The sequence below is a fragment of the Lucilia cuprina genome, chromosome 5, assembly GCF_022045245.1.
Source record: "Lucilia cuprina isolate Lc7/37 chromosome 5, ASM2204524v1, whole genome shotgun sequence".
Taxonomy (NCBI): domain Eukaryota; kingdom Metazoa; phylum Arthropoda; class Insecta; order Diptera; family Calliphoridae; genus Lucilia; species Lucilia cuprina.
In genome coordinates, this window is record NC_060953.1 from 44,778,378 (window position 1) to 44,800,640 (window position 22,263).

The 22,263-nt window shown below is 30.9% G+C and overlaps 1 long non-coding RNA gene across 1 annotated transcript in view; it reads left to right on the top strand.

Annotated features, from left to right (window-relative positions):
- The window catches only part of LOC111683346, a 44,964-nt gene extending 26,339 nt beyond the window's left edge, over positions 1 to 18,625 (top strand). The window contains exons 2-3 of the long non-coding RNA XR_006941126.1: positions 4,737 to 4,764; positions 18,098 to 18,625. This is a non-coding gene — a long non-coding RNA (uncharacterized LOC111683346). The remainder of the gene's footprint in view (positions 1 to 4,736; positions 4,765 to 18,097) is intronic.
- Positions 18,626 to 22,263: the final 3,638 nt, after the last annotated feature.

The window sequence follows — 22,263 nt, forward strand, 5'->3', positions numbered from 1 at the left end:
GTTCTAGTTCAGTTCTAGTTCAGTTCTAGTTCAGTTCTAGTTCAGTTCTAGTTCAGTTCTAGTTCAGTTCTAGTTCAGTTCTATTTCAGTTCTAGTTCAGTTCTAGATACACTTAATGCAAATGGATTTCAGGAGGACAAGGTGAAGGAAATATAAAATTAATCATTTTTGTGTGAAACTGTTACTCTCCGAATTCTATACATTGAACTCTAACAATATTTTTGTTCTCAGTGTATGCAACCAAAAAGTCATATACTTTTATGCCAGTATATTTATTGTGTGTGCACAAAAAAAGAAGCAATAAGGAGAACAGGGCAGGACGAGAAAGTAAAGCCTGAAAGAGATGAAAAGATTTTGCCTTATGGATACTGGCTGGATTTAGTGTTGAAAAAGTCATTAGTGCAGCTATAGAGAGTAATGCATAATACCACCATTTTCATACATATTGTATGATGACTGTATGATTGTATGAGTTGATGTATACTATGTATAAGGATGTGTATAAGTGTGTGTATAAATGTGAGTGCGCTTATATTATGCAAGTATAAAACATGCATGACTGTGACATATATTTGCAAAACTGAGAAAAACGGAAAAAAATACTGAGAAAAAATAGTAATAATAAAAGCTACATACAAATACTAGCAGATAAACTCGTACATACACACAAAGGTTTTGATCGTGTATTTGTGTAATTTTTATTTTTTTTTTTGGGTTTTCATCTATATGTCTGTGATTTTTAGTTGCTGATAGCTGCTAATGAAATGCAAGTGAATGAACGTTTGCGTATGTAAAACACTTTACACTTTTTTCTTTTTACTCCTCGCTCCGCTCTCCTTGTAGTGCTATGAATTCAACTATGACTTTTTTAATGTGTACCGGCTTCTGGCTTCCCATCCTTTTCATCTACTTTAAGCCATTGAAGGCTTTTTTTTGTGGCTTAACAACACAATTGTTGCTGCCTCTTTACTCTACAGGAATAGCATTAGTGGCAGCAGCAGCAAAAACACCACGTTGCTGCTGTTGCCAACAACGTGAAAGAGAGCATAAAAAGAGGGATTGTTATTGGATTTTCATACATGTTGATTTGCATCACTAGAACTTTGATGAGGTAATTGTTTTTTAATATAATTTTTTTCTCCCTTTTTTGCTGTAAACTTTATTATGTTGCAGTTTGCCGAGGTAAGGACTAAGCTCAGTTTAAATATAATGAATTAAAAGCATTTTCACAAGAATTATGTCTAATGTCAAACTGTTAATATTTACTTTACTACTATTTGTTAATATCAAATAAATTGGACATTAAATTGGCAATATATAGACAAAACTGAAAAATACTTAAATTTACATTTTAGTTTTTCTCAGTCCTCGGACCTTTCAAGTAGTTACTCAAGTACTTGCCACTCTTAGTGTACGTTTACTTTTTTGCTTTTTTTTGGTGGTTTTTAAAAGTTCATTGAGTCATGTGTGTATTTTTTGCAGTGTAGTTTTTAAACAAATATACTGTTTTTGAGTACTATCTACTTTTTGGAATTTAATTCAAGTAGGACTTTATATTCTTTTTTTTCTCATTCAACTTTTTTACACAAAATAAATAACACCTTTTTATTTGAAAACAAGGGTGAAAAATAAAAACAAAATGTGAACATTGATAAAGAACTAAATCAACAAAATATTTCAATCGCTGGAATTACTTTAAATATATTGAAATTCTATCAATTGACACGGTTTCGATTTACTAGATTTTTTGTGGTTACACCGCAGTACAATGTTGTTGATTCGTATTTGAAATATTTTAAAGAGAATTTAAAAACTATAGCTTAGAATTAAATTTTGCTTATAAATGAATAGATGCTGCAGACTAGGCCGGATTATGTTAGAGTATATGGATCGTAATATTACCAAGACTACACAAATGACCCGTCGCAAGCATGTCTACAAAACTGAATCTATTGGAAAGGCGATCTAAAAGATCTAACTATGGAATACTCTATATAAAGAAAAATATATGAAATATAAATTTTTTAAAGACCCCGTATTCACAAAGATATTAATCTCTTATTTTAAGTTTATTACACAGATTTTCCTTACAAAAATCCTACAAAAAACAATCAACAACATTATTAGCCATTTATGAATATGGGGGTTGATGACTTAACTATAGACTAAACTATAGATTAGACTAAAGATTAGGTTAGACTAGACTATAGACTAGACTATAGACTAGACTATAGACTAGACTATAGACTAGACTACAGACTAGACTATATACTAGACTATAAATTAGACTATAGACTAGATAATAGACTATACTATAGACTAGACTATAGACTACACTATAGACTAGACTATAGACTACACTATAAACTAGACTATAGACTAGACTATAGACTAGACTATAGACTAGACTATAGACTAGACTATAGACTAGACTATAGACCAGACTATAGACTAGACTATAGACTAGACTATAGACTAGACTATAGACTAGACTATAGACTAGACTATAGAGAAGACTATAGACTAGACTATAGAGTAGACTATAGAGTAGACTATAGACTAGACTATAGACTAGACTATAGACTAGACTATAGACTAGACTATAGACTAGACTATAGACTAGACTATAGACTAGACTATAGACTAGACTATAGACTAGACTATAGACTAGACTATAGACTAGACTATAGACTAGACTATAGACTAGACTATAGACTAGACTATAGACTAGACTATAGACTAGACTATAGACTTGACTATAGACTAGACTATAGACTAGACTATAGACTAGACTATAGACTAGACTATAGACTAGACTATAGACCAGACTATAGACTAGACTATAGACTAGACTATAGACTAGACTATAGACTAGACTATAGACTAGACTATAGACTAGACTATAGACTAGACTATAGACTAGACTATAGACTAGACTATAGACTAGACTATAGACTAGACTATAGACTAGACTATAGACTAGACTATAGACTAGACTATAGACTAGACTATAGACTAGACTATAGACTAGACTATAGACTAGACTATAGACTAGACTATAGACTAGACTATAGACTAGACTATAGACTAGACTATAGACTAGACTATAGACTAGACTATAGACTAGACTATAGACTAGACTATAGACTAGACTATAGACTAGACTATAGACTAGACTATAGACTAGACTATAGACTAGACTATAGACTAGACTATAGACTAGACTATAGACTAGACTATATACTAGACTATAGACTAGACTATAGACTAGACTATAGACTAGACTATAGACTAGACTATATACTAGACTATATACTAGACTATAGACTAGACTATAGACTAGACTAGACTAGACTAGACTAGACTAGACTATAGACTATAGACTATAGACTATAGACTATAGACTATAGACTAGACTAGACTAGACTATAGACTAGACTAGACTATAGACTAGACTAGACTAGACTAGACTATAGACTAGACTATAGACTAGACTATAGACTAGACTATAGACTAGACTATAGACTAGACTATAGACTAGACTATAGACTAGACTATAGACTAGACTATAGACTAGACTATAGACTATAGACTAGACTATAGACTAGACTATAGACTAGACTATAGACTAGACTATAGACTAGACTATAGACTAGACTATAGACTAGACTAGACCGAACAATATTTAACACGTATTTTTTCTAGCAATATTTAACACATTATTTTTTCCACGTATTATTATATATATTTTGCCGAACATATTAGTATTAAGAATTTAAAAACTGTTAAAAAACCATAAATCAATTGTTTGCAATTTTATAACACCACATCACAGCTGTGATATCGCGGAGTATGGCTTCTGCTTTACTCCACTCAGAATATATTAAAAATAATCAAATTCAATTAAATGATTAAGGTTACACTTTTTCATCTCACTTTTTTAAGAAATAAACAGACAGACTGACTGGCAAGACGAGTCATCTCTGTTTTCGAACATTATTAATTATATTTGTCTTTTGCCAGACTGACAGTTTAGCCTTGATTTATGTATGTGCTTCTCTTTTCATTTTTTTATTTTTTTAAAGGCAATGAAGAAACCAAAAAGAAAGGAAATCTATAAACTATTACCGGCTTGTTGCTTTGAATCTTGGAATTTTGCACAGATTTCTTTTTAATTTTGTTCGCCTTTTCCATTTTCAGGGATTTGTGTTTTCTTGCGTTTTATCCATTAACTTTATTGCAGTGTCATACACACTCTGTTTAAGTTGATAAAAATCGATAAAACATTATCATTATCTATTAAAATAAATCACGTTTACGCCTTAGATGTTAAACATCTAAAAAAAACTACTACCGATATTACAATTACTAATGTTGCTATGAATGTGACCAATATATCTATATAAATACATATACACATAGAGATACCTTTATGTATACATTCAGGTAAGCATGAAACTACATCGTAGTTACATAAACACAAATTCAACTTCCAAGAAGTTGTTTTGTAAGTAATGTGTTAACCGCTTATTAAACATTATTGAATTTTAGTAATTTTAATGGGTTATAAACTCGACCAAGCTATAGATGAATGAAAAGACCTGTTATGCGAATGTTGGTGAGCATTTAAGTGAAACTATAGATGAGTCCCAATAAAACCTTGAGGTCTTTATATTTGTCCTAAAGATTTATGTAGAAAAATATATATTAATAAACATTTGTTTTGCTATTTTCAGGTCCTATGGCAGTTCTAAAACAATTAATGTAAGTTAATTTGAAAATTAATCGAACTCAAAAAAAAAAAAAAAAAACATTTCTAGCGGAATTCTACTTTTCATGGGCGGTTAGGTTTTTTGGGTGACGATATTTACAGCTAAGGCCTATTGACTCCAAAAAAACACATTTACTGGACCAAAAGTCAAGATCATGAACATTATATAACAATTTGGAAAAGAGAATAAGAGAATATCCCACGTGGTCATGGGCCTGAGAATAAAAAAACAATTTTTTTAGGAGGGATTATAAGGACTCTAGGATTTGAACACCAATCCAATAGATATTAGTAATGATATAGTTAGTTGCTTGATTGGTTAGTTAGTTAGTTAGTTAGTTAGTTATTTAGTTATTTAGTTATTTAGTTATTTAGTTATTTAGTTAGTTAGTTAGTTAGTTAGTTATTTAGTTAGTTAGTTAGTTAGTTAGTTAGTTAGTTAGTTTGTTAGTTAGTTAGTTAGTTAGTTAGTTAGTTAGTTAGTTAGTTAGTTAGTTAGTTAGTTAGTTAGTTAGTTAGTTAGTTAGTTAGTTAGTTATTGTACTTGTCTCAAATTTCTTGCAGTGTACTGTTTATGCTAAACATACATGTGCATGCTCATGTGCACTTAAAATGACAGACCTCCCTCCGGGCTAACAACTCAATAATCAGGCAACAACAAACACAGTATATCTGTCCCATAGTGCATGCTGCTTTACCAATGGTTTACTACTGAATCTTGTGTAACTTTTTATGCAATAAACGTGTGTTCAAATACATATAACTTCGAAGGAGTATATTTATTTTAATGCTGATTGAATGTAGGGTGAGCCAAAGAAGACAGTTTGTATTTGTTTTAGCTTCTTAGTCTATAAATTTATTATGGAAGTTAATTTTATTTCGTTTTTTTTTGCCATTATTTTTACTCATTCTTATGGGGTTGTGCAACATGTGCTTCTTGTGTATGTGATTTGCCACATCATGTCTGTGATAGTGGTAAAAGAAAAAAAAAGAAATGTTGTTGGTTTCTTTTTCAAGATTTTACTGCCACAATAGAGCGTTTTTAGGGAAGACGAAAGTTTTTGTTCCTTTTGTTTGTTTGCATTAGTTTGGTATAGAAAAGACTACACACACTATAAATTTGGTGACTTTTTAAGATTTTTCTTGGCTTTAAGCCACTATAGAGTAAATAAAATGTGTAAAAGTATATGTGTAATAAAAATCCACTTGTTACTTGAGTAGTTTTCACATAAATGCATGTGTATTTGTTTGTTTGTGCCTTTAAGTGTATTTCTAACAATCGTTATAGTTTTCAAATACTTCCTTCTTAAACTTTCCCACTTGGTTTTAGCTGTCTGTTTTTTTCCTCTTTTTCTATTTTTTTGTCTACAACTTCTTTACATGTTAGTTATGTATTTCTAGGTTTAGTGTGACAGTGTGTATATGTTTTGTGTACGAAAGTGTTTAAGTGTAAAAGCCAAATAGATGAAGACATTTGTAACAATTGCTTTTTATTGTTATTGAGTCGAGTGGTGTAGGAGAAAGGAGACAGCATTAGAAACTAAAAACTTTTTGGATGCATAAGTATATAATGCTTTTTAAGCTTAAAAACAAATTGCATGTTTTTGAAATGATTTCAAACACATATTTAAAATAGTTGCAATTGATTTTATTGTTATGTGTCGGTAGTCAGTAAGAAGGAGGAATGTTGTTGAAAATAATTGGAGAGTAGGTAACAGCTGTGTGGGGGAGAAAATTAGGAAATACTTGAAATTCTTCTGCGGTTAAAACTTGTAGTAATTTATTGGTCCATGGAGGAGGGAATTTAAATGAAAATGGTATTTTTAATTTGTCAAAAAATCTATTGGTTGGAACTTTTTAATGGTTTTACGGTATAATTTATAAAAAAAATCTATGTAACTAATGAATTAAGGAACTAACTCACTAACTAACTAACCAACTAATTAACTAGCTAGCTAGATAGCTAATTAACTAGCTAGCTAGATAGCTAACTAACTAACTAACTAACTAACTAACTAACTAACTAACTAACTAACTAACTAACTAACTAACTAACTAACTAACTAACTACTAACTTACTAACTTACTAACTTACTAACTTACTAACTTACTAACTTACTAACTTACTAACTTACTAACTTACTAACTTACTAACTTACTAACTTACTAACTTACTAACTTACTAACTTACTAACTTACTAACTTACTAACTTACTAACTTACTAACTTACTAACTTACTAACTTACTAACTTACTAACTTACTAACTTACTAACTTACTAACTTACTAACTTACTAACTTACTAACTTACTAACTTACTAACTTACTAACTTACTAACTTAATAACTTAATAAATTAATAACTTAATAACCAACTTAACAACTTATATTTTAGAAAACATCAAAGTTCTTACATAAAAAATTATTATTATTTTTTATTCGTTAGAAATTTGAACCGGATCTAATTTCAGTATTTTACATACCAACATAACAATAAAAAAACTTAAATAATCTCATTTAAATATACATATTTTCAACATCTTTTTTCACATAAAATCTATACTACTCTCCTTAATTATTATGTTATTTTTAATTACAGGAATTATTTCATATCGCCTTTCGTGCTTTCGTTACTGTTAAAATGTCTCATGTTTTCCAATTTATGAAAATTTTAAAATTTAATTTAAAAAAAATTCTTCAATTATTCATTTTTCCACATTTCCTTATAGCTTTATAATCAGGCCTTGAGTTGTTATTGTTGCTTTTGCCATTGCTTCTAGTAAGAGTATAAGTTGTAGATGATGATGGTAAAAGAGAAAGACAGAAAGAAAAAAATAATGGAAATGCCATTTTTGCTTTGCTTTTGGGTATTGTAAATAATATTGTTTATGTCACTCATACGCCTTGGCAGTTGTAGCTCTATGTTAGTGTTTTTAATCATCTCAACACTCTAGTTAAATCTTATATTTATTATATATATTGAAAGTTAGTTGGTTTTGATACCCTATAGATGGTAAGAAATAATTATAAAAAACTTAAAGTAATAACGAAGCCCAAAGCAAGGTGTTGTATATGATGTTATTTTTCTGCAAGCTATAGGTAATTTGCAAGCCTTTAGTATATGGTTGGAAAAAATAGAGAGACTTAGGGTATTATTAAAGTTGTTTTCTTGTTTAATTTTTTTTCTTTTTAAAGATTGTGGTATTTTTTGCTTTTGTTTGCAAAACCCCCAGAATTATATCTTAAATGCTTTCTTCTAATGGTGTGAGAGCAAAAATGTGTGAGTATGTACTTTACTATACAATTTTTTTCTTGAGTTTAATAATGGTGTTTAAGTTTATACATATATATTTTTTTGCTTTTTTGTAAACGTCTTTTTTTGCTGTTTTCTACATTGAACGTTTATGTTTTTGACACCTTTGAGACTGTCACATTTGTTTAAGCATTTCATAGTGTGTGTGTGTAAGAGTGTGTGTGATGTATATTCCTCAGATTTTTGTAAGCGTATCATGTGTCCCATTGGTCTACACAGAAAAAAAAATAGAGAAAAAATATTGAAACGACAAGCACATAATGCTGACATTGCAAATATTCCAGAAGGGGAAAACATTTCATGGATGAACAAGGAACATTTTATTTTTTAAGATTTTTCTCTTACTTTTAAAATGCCAGCAATAATTTTTCAAGGGATATTACTATAAAAAATTTAAAAGAAATTTTTAAGGAATTATATAAGTTATTGTTAATTAAAAGCAATCATGCAGCAAAAGCACATCATCAACAAATCGACTACATGGTCTACTATCTAGTATTTTACTATATTTTTTAACTATTACCTACAACGATTTTGTCCATTGAGTAACTGTCATCATTCCTAATGTTTTCTCATGGCTAATTTGCTATAAAAAGAGATTATTTTTTGATTTCACCATCTATGTGATTATTGGGCTAACGTCATAATTATGGTTTGGGTTTGTCATTATATTAGAAACTCCTTCTCCTCTTGCGATTACTTTTAGTTTTAAACTCTGCATGTGATCGAGTTCTAATTGCCGTATATAGAAAGCCTTCGACGAGTCCTGTATAATTGACAATACGATGTTCTAAGTCATACTTTTAAATTGCATCCTACTTTCAACCTTGTTGAGCAGAAGTATGATATTGCTCTTGGTATCAATTGAGGGTTTTTGAGTTGGAATCTTCGACTGCATTTAAAGATTGATGTTGCCTAAAGGTCTCTCTAACTAAATAATTCGCCTTCCCGACTTCATATTGTACAATTGATGCATTGTCCGCATTACATTTTGAGGATCATACGATGACGTCAGATTGTTCATCCTTGTTGCGTAAATGTATTATAACGTATTTGTTATCAGCACCACATAACATCGTTCTTCTTCCACTCTTTATGTTGTACAAATGACTCATTGTCCACATAGAATCTAAGGTTAGTATTAAGTTAACGATCACACTAGTAGAGCTTTACTTGAGTCCTATTATGTCGCTTTGTAACGTCTGGAAAGAACCGATTCGATTCAAGGGCCGGGCAATTAAACAGAAGATGAGTGATTGTTTCCTCCTCTTCCTCATTTTGACAGCTCCTACAAAAGTCATTGTATGGAAGACATGAAGTCAAAGTGCTTTATGTGAGTACCTGGCGTGTGGCTCTATTTCATGGTGGTGCCTTTACAACTACTGCGTGAGTAAAAGACAAACAACTCACCACTTCCCTTTGTGTTTCTCTGTTGTTTCGGCACACGGGTCATATTAATGACAAGACTTTATTTCAGTGGTCACAAAGACCCACTGTGATAAGTTAAGCATGCACTAAACCTTACAGGAAAATCGGTAAATAAATTAAAGAAAGGGCAGTAACGACCTTGCACCACGTCCATTCGTCCCTTCTCGCTAGATCATAGTCTAACAACTCCATCCGTCAAATGGAACATTTACTCAATTCTCTCTATAGAATCAGAGTAGACATCAGAAAACTCCAGAAAATTCCTCCTCGTATACTTAAATCCCACATTATATTAATCCACAGTCATGCTCTGTAATTCGTACCGCTCCAGCATCTAGGAACGATAACAGAAATTTATCCTGAGGATCATATTCCAGTATGTATCAGTATTTTAACCAAGTACCCTCTTCCCGCGATTTGGGTTTAAACCACAGCCACTACGTGGATCCCGTATAAACCAGGCAACTGGCCTCCAGTAGTAGCATATTAGGTGGTGCTCTGGTTAGACCACTTTTCAATTCATCCAAGGTCAAGCCAAAGATTGAATTGTAAACACCAGTTTCTAGTCCCGGCAGACTAGAGGTACTGGTAGCACCTCTTTACCCCGGGATTGCAATACCCTCATCAAGGAAATATGCCCCGGGGGTATATGGAAGACAATGCGTCTTGCATGGTATCCGAACTTTAAATGTTTAGTAAGAACTGATAAAGCTGCCGTCCCTCTTGAACAGTCCATCAAGCCGACCAATATGGAACAGATACTTGATGGATTTCGGACATGCTTAGACAGACATTTCCAACGCCTTAGAATTTAATAAGGATCAAGAATATGTACTTTAATGGGTCTACAACCAATAAGTCGATGTGATACAAAAATGGAAGGACAAAATACAAAACTTTCTTAAATAATTGTTTCCCATAAAAATATGAATTTTATTCTTCATCTAATTTTTGTATTATGTTTGAAATATATGTAAATATGGAATATATATTCGAAATCCTTAATATATATATGTTAAACAATACGTTCGATTGTTCGTCCGTCCATCCGTTTAAAAACATGTACGGTTCGATTTCAGAAAGTTAATGACACTATATTCTGCGGTATCCTAGAAAACCACTTTTTCAATTTTTGCAGTTGAATACAATTCGACTATTAATATTTCTCTCTAATACAACTTTTTGCTAAAGTTTCGATTTTTTTGCAACTCTTTAATGTTTTTTCCTTAAACAACACCAAAACAGTAAAAAAAACTCTAACAATCCAAGTTCACAAACAAATTTTTTTATTTATTTGTTTATTTTACTATTTTTATTAAACATTTGTTTTGCAAAACATTATTTTTTTCTAGTTTTGAAAAATATTTATTCTCTACTTTGCAAAAGGGTTTCAAAGAGTAAACCAGAGAAAGAGAAACGTAGAAACAAAAAGCATTTATTATTTTAATTACCCACCATTAAGTTGCGGAAAACATTCTTTCTTTTGAGTGATTTCTAAAGGGTACTTTGAACTTTGACCCAAATCTTAATCAACCAGTATTAAACAACATAAACCCCGTGTACATAAATTTAAACATACATTGAGAAAAAAAAGAGTTTTATGAAAGAGCAAAAAAAAAAAACAAGTAACAGAAAGAGGAGATGCAACAAAATGCAAAAATACCATAAAAACTAAATAAATAAAAGTATAAAATAAATAAAAAAAACACAGCACATTAAACAATACAACAAAAGATACATTGTTTTTAAAAAATACTTAAATAAATAACAACGTTCCGCTCCCGCTTTAGCTTTTCTGGCATTTTGAACGTTTTTTCTTGTTTCGAGATTGAGATTTTACATTATTTAAGTTTTTTTCTTTATATTCTTAGTTGTGGCTTTTTGTACATTTTATTTTGTTGTTTTTGATATTAAAACCAACTTGAACCCCTTTTTTTTTGCTACTGCTGCTACTACTACACCCGTTCTGTAAGCCTTTGCTGTACATGATTTTCCGTGACTTCTGCTTATGTTTTTACTTTTTTTTTAACAGTTGTTGGTGGTTTTTTATTCTGAAAACCCTTCTCAACCATGGAAGATGAAAGTGTTCAAAATAGATTATATGTTTATGACGATGTTTTAAAGGGTAGGAGAACAAATAATTAAGAGTGAACTAGAGTGAACCAAGTCTACAGACTAGTCCATAGTATAGTATATTGCAAAGTCTATTGTCTAGTCTCTATTTTAGTCTATAGTCCAGTATATTGCCAAGTCTATAGTATACTTTATAGTTTAGTCTATAGTCCAGTTTACAGTTTGGTCTATAGTCTAGTCTATAGTTTAATCTAGTGTATAGTATTTAATCTATGTATTTAATCTAGTCTAAAGTTAGAGTGTATAGTCTAGTCTATAGTCTAGTCTATGGTCTAGTCTATAGTCTAGTCTATAGTCTAGTCTATAGTCTAGTCTATAGTCTAGTCTATAGTCTAGTCTATAGTCTAGTCTATAGTCTAGTCTATAGTCTAGTCTATAGTCTAGTCTATAGTCTAGTCTATAGTCTAGTCTATAGTCTAGTCTATAGTCTAGTCTATAGTCTAGTCTATAGTCTAGTCTATAGTCTAATCTATAGTCCAGTCTATAATCTAGTCTATAGTCTAGTCTATGGTAAACTATCCAAAGTTTTATGTTTTTTTGTAGGTTTTCCATAAGTCTACTTCTCTGTTCGCTTTTCTATCACCCTCATTTCTATTTTTTCCTTAGTCTTTTGCTTGAAAAAATCAGTTTATATTTTTTTACTTGCTACTGCTGCTTATATACTTAACATCGTAGTCGCTTTCGATCAACATGTCAGCAGTCGTATTAATCATGTCATGTCAACAAAAACGCAGTTAAATAAAATAAAAAAAATAGGAAAATGGAAAAACTAAAATTGAAAACTATAAAATAGGGAAGCAAATAGTGATACAAGTTGTATATTGTGATTGTATTTCTTTTACAAATATTAGCAGCAGTTCAAGACACCATAAATATGAAATTGTACCAAAGGGAACATTGAATAGGATTGCCAAGTGAAAGAGGGGAAATTTTAATAAAGTATCTATTGGAAGAAATTCAAGTTACAATATGACGATGTTATAGATATATGAAACTTTTTACTTATGCAATATGGGGTATATGACGCACCCTATTCTTAGTCTGTCCATTTTTGTCTTATATATTAATTTTCTCAAGAATAATAATATGGAAGGTGTTACGTCCATTTGACATGTAAACCTCATTATGCGCAGATATTTTATGAAATTTGGAACAGTTTTGCCCGAAAAAGCCTTTTGACTATTTTGTCACTTTTGGCTATGATGGATTTTTATGTAAACCTTATGCTCAGCAATTTTCAATTTGCAATTTTTTATACAAAACTTTTCGTATGGCAACTCTTAGTTATACATAATTTATCGGGATAGTGTTTTTACATATATTTGTGCTAAGTTTTAAAATAATAATAAAACAAATCTAAGTAGCAAAAAATAAACTAATGCAAGTGTAAAAAAAATTGCTGTAATTTCATGTTAAAATATGAGCATAAACACTTGCTTACACATAAAGTACAAGACTCTTTCCTAAAAATAAATTTGTACTCTTTGACCGTTGTGTTTGAAAAAAAAATAATTTCCATTATTCGATCTTGGAGCAGTTTAATGTGCAAGCAGCAAGTAAATATATGTTTAAAATTCACATAAACATGTCTTCTGTTAAATACATACAAATACATTAGGGTGGCTAAATTTGTAAATGTGTAATACATTCATTTTGATTCTTCTTTTAATTTTCTTGGTTACTATAAGCAAATTCTATAATATTTAAAAATATATTTTGGGATGCCAGTTTATTGAATATATTCTAGTATAAATATTCTGTTAACTTGGCCAATGCGTGTGAGTATGTGTGAATTGTTGCAAATATTTATTATTTTATGTTTATAAATACATAGTATGTATACGAGTTGAAAAGTGTATGTACATTTATAAGTGTTACTCTACATATAAATGAAAATGCAAGTAGGAGAACACAGAACGCACACACCAATCTATACACATATATCTACAAACATTCTTACATGTTTCGGAATGCTTTAGTGTACATATGCATGCATTTTCACTTACAACTGTCAGGCTCTGTAAGTTAGTAGTTTAAGGAATATGTGTTGTATACACACATGGGCACATAAAATATATTTACAACATTTCTTGTTTGTGGTTTCCACATTTTGTTCATGTTGAACGTATGCAGTTGTAAGTACAATAGCAATTGCAAAAGTAACAGCAGCAGCAACAACAATAATTATTATTTAGTACTTTTTAGTAGCGTATCTGTATCTGCATCTGTATCTTAAATATTCTTCATATTTCTCACACTACATAAACAACAAGTACATGACTCTTATAAAGTCATACACATACATTTTGCTATATTTCTACCACAGCTTTAAATACATACATATATAAACAAATTTACAGATGTGTACAACACGACATGTACGGTGGCAGTGTTTTTAAAGATCAAGTTCAATATTCGTAACGGAAATGGATGTTCAGATATCTAGGGAAAAGTTAACTGACAACTTCGTTAGTTTATAGTCTCGTCAAGAGTCTAGTCAGTAGTCCAGTCAATATACTAGCCAGTAGTCTAGTCAATAGTCTAGTCTTTAGTCCATTCTATAGTAGTCTATAGTCTAGTCTATAGTCTAGTATATAGTCTAGTCTATAGTCTAGTCTATAGTCTAGTCTATAAGTCTACTCTATAATCTAGTCTATAGTCTTGTCTATAGTCTAGACTGTAGTCTATTATATAGTCTAGTTTATAGTCTAGTCATTAGTCTGGTCTACATTGTACTCTATAGTCAAGTCTACGGTCTATTATATAGTCTAGCTTATAATCTAGTCTATAGTCTAGTCTATAGTCTAGTCTATAGTCTAGTCTATAGTCTAGTCTATAGTCTAGTCTATAGTCTAGTCTATAGTCTAGTCTATAGTCTAGTCTATAGTCTAGTCTATAGTCTAGTCTATAGTCTAGTCTATAGTCTAGTCTATAGTCTAGTCTATAGTCTAGTCTATAGTCTAGTCTATAGTCTAGTCTATAGTCTAGTCTATAGTCTAGTCTATATCGTATAGTCTATATCGTATAGTCTATAATCTAGCCTATTGTATAGCTTATAGTCTAGTCTATAATCTAGTCTATAGGCTAGTCTATATTCTGCTCTTCAGTTTTCAGTCTCTTGTATATTCTGTAGTCTAGTCTGCATATAATGTACATATTCTAGTCTATAGTTTAGCTTATAATACAGTATATAGTCCAGCCTATAATACATTCTATTATTTTTCTTTGTCTATAATCCTGGCTATTCTATAGCGTCCTTTTAAATTCATATTATGACTACATTCATTTCAAAATGTTATTACATTTGTGTAGCTACATTCCTGTTTTCAGCAAAAAGATGCTAAAATTACTTAAATTATAGTTGCATATAAATTTTTATATAGTACGTGTACACATAAACACAAAAACAAATATGTATGTTGTAGCAAGTTGCAACATTTCTACCAGTCCGTTATACTCTCGTTTGTTTTACGGCTTCTTGTTATTGTTTGTTGCTGCTGCTGTATTTCATTCATTTTAATGTTTCTACTCTCCGGGATAAATATGAAAAATGTAGAGCATTTAAGCGCACTGCAGCAAATAGTCAAACCGTCAAGTATTATGAGTGCATACTCGGTTTCACTGTTGCAACAGTTTTTTTATATTTTTGATGGCTATTGTTAGAGGATTCAACAATAAATGTGAGTGTTAAATATATGCAACTTACTACATATGTGTGTGTACAATAATATGAAAATTTTTAAATAAAAAAATAAGTTTAACCATAAAAATTTATGATCATTTTTACTAAAATAACAATAATAATATGAGTAATAATAATGTTGGCAACGTTACTACGAATGTGAAAAATTGCAACAAATTATGGATAGCTGTCTCATGTAAAATAATATAAAGGATAACATTTTGTTAATGTTTTTACTATTCTCTATGAGTTCTGTCTAGCATTTGTATTACTCTTTAAGAATAATTGTCAAACAAATTTGTTTTACTGATTTCTACTTAATATATTAGAGGTCAAAGGTTACAATAACATTTAAACTTTTAAAAGTTTTAAGTAACTTTAAGTTGATTTTTATTCATTTCAAAATTTGTTTCACACTGTACTTGTTAACAGATATTACCTTAATTAAACCATATTAAGTATTTACAATAACGGTATTAATTAAACCAAAATTGTATAAATAGAAAAATCTCAATGAATATGGCTTTCAGCGGAAAATCGAAACTATAAAATAAGTATAATAAATGACATATTAAAACATTATTTAATTGCACAAAAAATATATAAATTATATTATTTCTCATTGTTTGCAAATTAAATTTTCAAAAATATTATTCATTTAAAATATCTAGGCTAATGTATAGTCTGGTCTATAGTATTATCTATAGTATTTTCTGTAGTAGTCTATAGTCTAGTCAATAGTCTAGTCTATAGTCCAGTCTATAGTCTAGTCTATAGTCTAGTCTATAGTCTAGTCTATAGTCTAGTCTATAGTCAAGTCTATAGTCTAGTCTATAGTCTAGTCTATAGTCTAGTCTATAGTCTAGTCTATAGTCTAGTCTATAGTCTAGTCTATAGTCTAGTCTATAGTCTAGTCTATAGTCTAGTCTATAGTCTAGTCTATAGTCTAGTCTATAGTCTAGTCTATAGTCTAGTCTATAGTCTAGTCTATAGTCTAGTCTATAGTCTAGTCTATAGTCTAGTCTATAGTCTAGTCTATAGTCTAGTCTATAGTCTAGTCTATAGTCTAGTCTATAGTCTAGTCTATAGTCTAGTCTATAGTCTAGTCTATAGTCTAGTCTATAGTCTAGTCTATAGTCTAGTCTATAGTCTAGTCTATAGTCTAGTCTATAGTCTAGTCTATAGTCTAGTCTATAGTCTAGTCTATAGTCTAGTCTATAGTCTAGTCTATAGTCTAGTCTATAGTCTAGTCTATAGTCTAGTCTATAGTCTAGTCTATAGTCTAGTCTATAGTCTAGTCTATAGTCTAGTCTATAGTCTAGTCTATAGTCTAGTCTATAGTCTAGTCTATAGTCTAGTCTATAGTCTAGTCTATAGTCTAGTCTATAGTCTAGTCTATAGTCTAGTCTATAGTCTAGTCTATAGTCTAGTCTATAGTCTAGTCTATAGTCTAGTCTATAGTCTAGTCTATAGTCTAGTCTATAGTCTAGTCTATAGTCTAGTCTATAGTCTAGTCTATAGTCTAGTCTATAGTCTAGTCTATAGTCTAGTCTATAGTCTAGTCTATAGTCTAGTCTATAGTCTAGTCTATAGTCTAGTCTATAGTCTAGTCTATAGTCTAGTCTATAGTCTAGTCTATAGTCTAGTCTATAGTCTAGTCTATAGTCTAGTCTATAGTCTAGTCTATAGTCTAGTCTATAGTCTAGTCTATAGTCTAGTCTATAGTCTAGTCTATAGTCTAGTCTATAGTCTAGTCTATAGTCTAGTCTATAGTCTAGTCTATAGTCTAGTCTATAGTCTAGTCTATAGTCTAGTCTATAGTCTAGTCTATAGTCTAGTCTATAGTCTAGTCTATAGTCTAGTCTATAGTCTAGTCTATAGTCTAGTCTATAGTCTAGTCTATAGTCTAGTCTATAGTCTAGTCTATAGTCTAGTCTATAGTCTAGTCTATAGTCTAGTCTATAGTCTAGTCTATAGTCTAGTCTATAGTCTAGTCTATAGTCTAGTCTATAGTCTAGTCTATAGTCTAGTCTATAGTCTAGTCTATAGTCTAGTCTATAGTCTAGTCTATAGTCTAGTCTATAGTCTAGTCTATAGTCTAGTCTATAGTCTAGTCTATAGTCTAGTCTATAGTCTAGTCTATAGTCTAGTCTATAGTCTAGTCTATAGTCTAGTCTATAGTCTAGTCTATAGTCTAGTCTATAGTCTAGTCTATAGTCTAGTCTATAGTCTAGTCTATAGTCTAGTCTATAGTCTAGTCTATAGTCTAGTCAATATCTAGTCTATAGTCTAGTCTATAGTCTAGTCTATAGTCTAGTCTATAGTCTAGTCTATAGTCTAGTCTATAGTCTAGTCTATAGTCTAGTCTATAGTCTAGTCTATAGTCTAGTCTATAGTCTAGTCTATAGTCTATTCTATAGTCTAGTCTATAGTCTAGTCTATAGTCTAGTCTATAGTCTAGTCTATAGTCTAGTCTATAGTCTAGTCTATAGTCTAGTCTATAGTCTAGTCTATAGTTTAGTCTATAGTCTAGTCTATAGTTTAGTCTATAGTCTAGTCTATAGTCTAGTCTATAGTTTAGTCGATAGTCTAGTCTATAGTCTAGTCTATAGTATAGTCTATAATATAGTATACATTTTAATTTATATTTTTATCTACAAACATTTTTTTTTAATCCTCATCACATATTTTGCAAATGATTACAAGTAAATGCACTTAATTCATTTAATTTTATTTATAACTCCTCTCTGTGTTGTTGGTTCTCTTTGCAGAATCAGACGTTGATGACAATGCTGGCAATGATAATGATGGTGAAGGCAACTAACTGATGCTTAAACAATGATAAAAATAACAACATTTTATAAACAATAGAAACAACAAGAAATTATATAAATCAGCAACAACAACCAGCTAAATTGTTTAAACAACAGTTTGCGTGAAAAAAACAACGAAATCCAAAACAAGAACCTGATCCTAATGAAATTTTAAATTTATAACGAAAAATCTTAAACACTGCTGAAGGCAGTCAACAGGAAACTAAAGGGGTTTGAGTAAAAATTGTTTTAACAAGTGAAGGGAATAAAACCCTTATCAAAAATCAAACACACATACAAATATTTTTACACATGTGTCATAGAGCGTAAAAATCATAAAAACAACAAAAAATTGTATTAATCATTTTTTTTTTGTTTATAAAAAAGAATTACTGTGTGTGTGAATTTGTGTAAAACTAGACCAATTTATATCGGTATAAATTTTTTTGTTGTCATCGCCGGAGTTTTTATACATTCAGTGAAAAATACATGAAATTTAAATATAAAAAAATAACAAAATAATAGATTATTTCCTTCTATTTTATAACAAAAAAGAAAAAATGTAATGGAAAAAAGTGACGTTTTTAAAAAATGGATTTCACCAGCCTTTTTAAGGCTGTATTGTTCCTGTATATTGTCAAAGGTGAGTGCATTTTTAAATAATAAACAAAAAAATATATATTACTTTTTTTAACAATTTTACTGAAAAAATCGCTTGTTTGTTGTTAAATTGAAACTGTGATTAATTACAATTTTTATACAATGGGATAAAGTTAAATCTTCAGGTTATATTGATTTGGTGATAGCATAACACCACTTATCACCATCGCATAGTGGTTTAGAAACTTTTATTTTTGGAAATAATTCGTTATCTTTAGAACTATTGAATATATCGTAATGAAATTTTACAACCTTCCGTAGGTCCCCCGTACCACATAGAGGAGTGACTGTAGAACTAAGCGTTGGAAAGGTATTTGTGTTAATTGTATATGATACAAGGCGTTGTCAACCCGCATACATTCGTTTTTCCTATGAATGTGTCGAACAAATGCCACAATCTATCAAGGCGTTTGATAGTGTGGCATGGTAAACTTGCATCAAAACTTATTGCATTTGATGTCGATTTTTTCGAACTTTCTCACAGATTGAACTGTTATTGATGAGATTCCCCCCGGGGGCATGTTACCTTAGCGAGACCTCCGCCTTGGTGTTGTTGCAATCCCGGGGTATAAAAAGGTGCCCAATACCTCCGGTCTGATCGGGACTGAAAAATTGGTTGTCTCAGTCTACTGTTTGGCTACTGGTGGCCAGTTGCCCGCAGGACTATGTCCTGGCTGGTCAGTTGGTTGAGGTTCCTTCGGGATCCATGTAGTGGCTGTGGTTTAAACCCAAATTCGCGGGAAGAGTAAGTGGCGGTTAAAAGACTGATGCATGATAATAGTCAATATTTCGGGATAAGTTCGGTGATGTTGCCGAAAATCAACAGATACCCCACAGAGGAGTGACTGTGGGACTAAGCGTTGGAAATGGGTTGGAGTCAATTGTATATGATACGGAGTGAATGTAGAGGTATGCGGGCCTTACCCCACCCTTATACCTAAATGAGTGTGTCTTATGTTTTTCTCTATGAATGTGTCGAATAAATGAGATGTGTGCTGGGTTGAATGATGATGGATGAAAGGTATCATATACAAGTGTTACCGATTAATTTTCCTCCCTTGTCCAGATATGTTTAGAGCATACTCTGTTCATATCAGACTTGCCACAGCGTGTCACTGTGAGTAAGAACAATGTCAACGGCTTATTCATGGATCGTGCTTCGGTCCACCGGCTGTTGCCGAATCAACAGAGCCATAATAGTGTGGTTATCTTTCAACGTGACTACTTTGGCAAGATATTAGATGGCTCGAGTACTCCAGCAAAATACTTGAGCATGCACCGGTCATAGCCAATGTGCAAAAATTGCCACCAGAGTCTTCTTTGAAGACAAAGGGGCGATGGTAGACCGTTCTCAAGTCTACCCTGTGGATGAAAAAGACCACCGTGGGATAAGGCCGACATGGCAGGTGCTCACGTTAAAACTCTCGACAGTCTGTTATTGATGGGATGTCATCAAATGTTTTCAAGATTAATTCAGGAGTACCGCAAGCTTTCCGTTATTTCTCCTATCCTATTTCTTATCTTCATAAATAAACTTCTATGTCAAATTTCCTACTCTATCTTCTCTTTTGCCGATGATAGTAATATCTGCCATTCCTATTCATTCAATTATGGGCTAAGCCCTCTAGAGATTGGGGTAATGAGATGTAATATAAATGAATAAGTCACGACATGATAAAAATCTCTATATGGGGCCGTGTTAACATAAACGTAAGGTATATAATGTTGGTTCATATATATTTCTGGGTGGTGTTAATATTAAGAATCGGAATCTCTTGATGTTCTGGGCATGGAAATACAGTGCGATGTCTGCTGGACTGTCGAAAGAAGCATTAAAGTGTCACGAAGCATTAAAGTGGGTATCGTTCCCGATACCCATATTTTTGTAGTTAGTTAGTTAGTTAGTTAGTTAGTTAGTTAGTTAGTTAGTTAGTTAGTTAGTTAGTTAGTTAGTTAGTTAGTTAGTTAGTTATTTAGTTAGTTAGTAACTGAACTCTTATTTTTAAAACTTCCACCACAAACTTAAAAAACCTAAAGGAAGTGGATAGATTAATCCAACATATTAGTAAAAAATAAAACCATTACGTACTAAGAAGAGGAAATTAAAAATATAAAAGAATTTTATGGTAAAAAAAATTCAAAACATGCAAGAAGCTCCTACACAAACACAAAAAGTTAAAAAGGATTCTTTTATTCATAAAATATACATGTTTATTTATGTGTTGGTATGTGTTTGTATGAAGCGTGTCTATGAGTGTAAACAAGTAGTTTTATGTCAGTAATGGAACAATCAAGTTCAACAACACGCCCTCGACATGTGAATGACCTCAAAAATGTCACCAGCAATAACAACAACTAGTTGAAATGCAATAGCAACAAAAACAAAAATAACAAATTGCAAGAAAAATATAGCAAAAAAATAATGTAAACAAAAGCAAAGGAACTATGCAACATCAACAGCAGCCAACTGCTATGTATTAGCACTGGCAGTAATGTTTCTTAAATTATTTTAGAGATTCTCTTTTATTCTAATTTCTGTAAAATCAAGCTGATTATGATTTTCATAAAAAAACCAAGTTTTCTTAAATAATTAAATAATTTTGAAAAAATTTAAAATTTTTACCAAAAATGAAAATTTTTACAAAAAATTAAAATTTTCACCAAAAATTAAAATTTTCACCAAAAATTAAAATTTTCGTTTTTAAAATTTGCAAAAATCATTTCGTAACATTCATACTACCCTAAGACTTTCTTTAAGGAACTGAAACTATAAAATGATAATCTTTGGAATCACAACACAGGGCTTAAAAATTCACACAAAAAATTTAGTTTTGTTCTTTTTTACTTTTTGTTGTAGAATAAACTCAAAAATGCTAAAAATGAAATATTTATCTTTAACAATTTCAAAGAAAGTTTTATCAAGATGATTACTTGGTTTGTTTTTGGTCACTGCATAGGTACTAAAGGAATGTAAAGAATTAAATGGTATTCGTTACCAAAAGGGGATGTATTTAAAGAATTAAGATGAAAAAGTAATTAGCAATATTATAGTTTATAGTCTAGGTAACAGTTTATAATCTTGAAGATACACCAGCTTTTTGAGCCTAGAAAAATGTAGTTTATAGATTTGACTGAAGTCCAATCTGTAGTCTAGGCTATTGTCTAATCTATAGTTTTAACTATAGTTCAGTTTACAGTCTACACTACAAAATGTTTATAGCCTAGTTTATAGTTTAAACTATAGCTTTGTTTAGTGTTTTTGACTTGCTTAGATTAAAGTCAAAAATTCAAGTCCAAATCCAGCCTGCAGTTTAAACTATAGTCCAATCTAAAGTCTAGACAATAGTCCAATCTATAGTGTAAACTATAGTCAAATCTTTAGACTAGTCTATAATCCAATCTATAGTTTAGACTATATTCCAATCTAACGTCAAGAAAAAAATTTCCCCTATAGTGTGGACTAA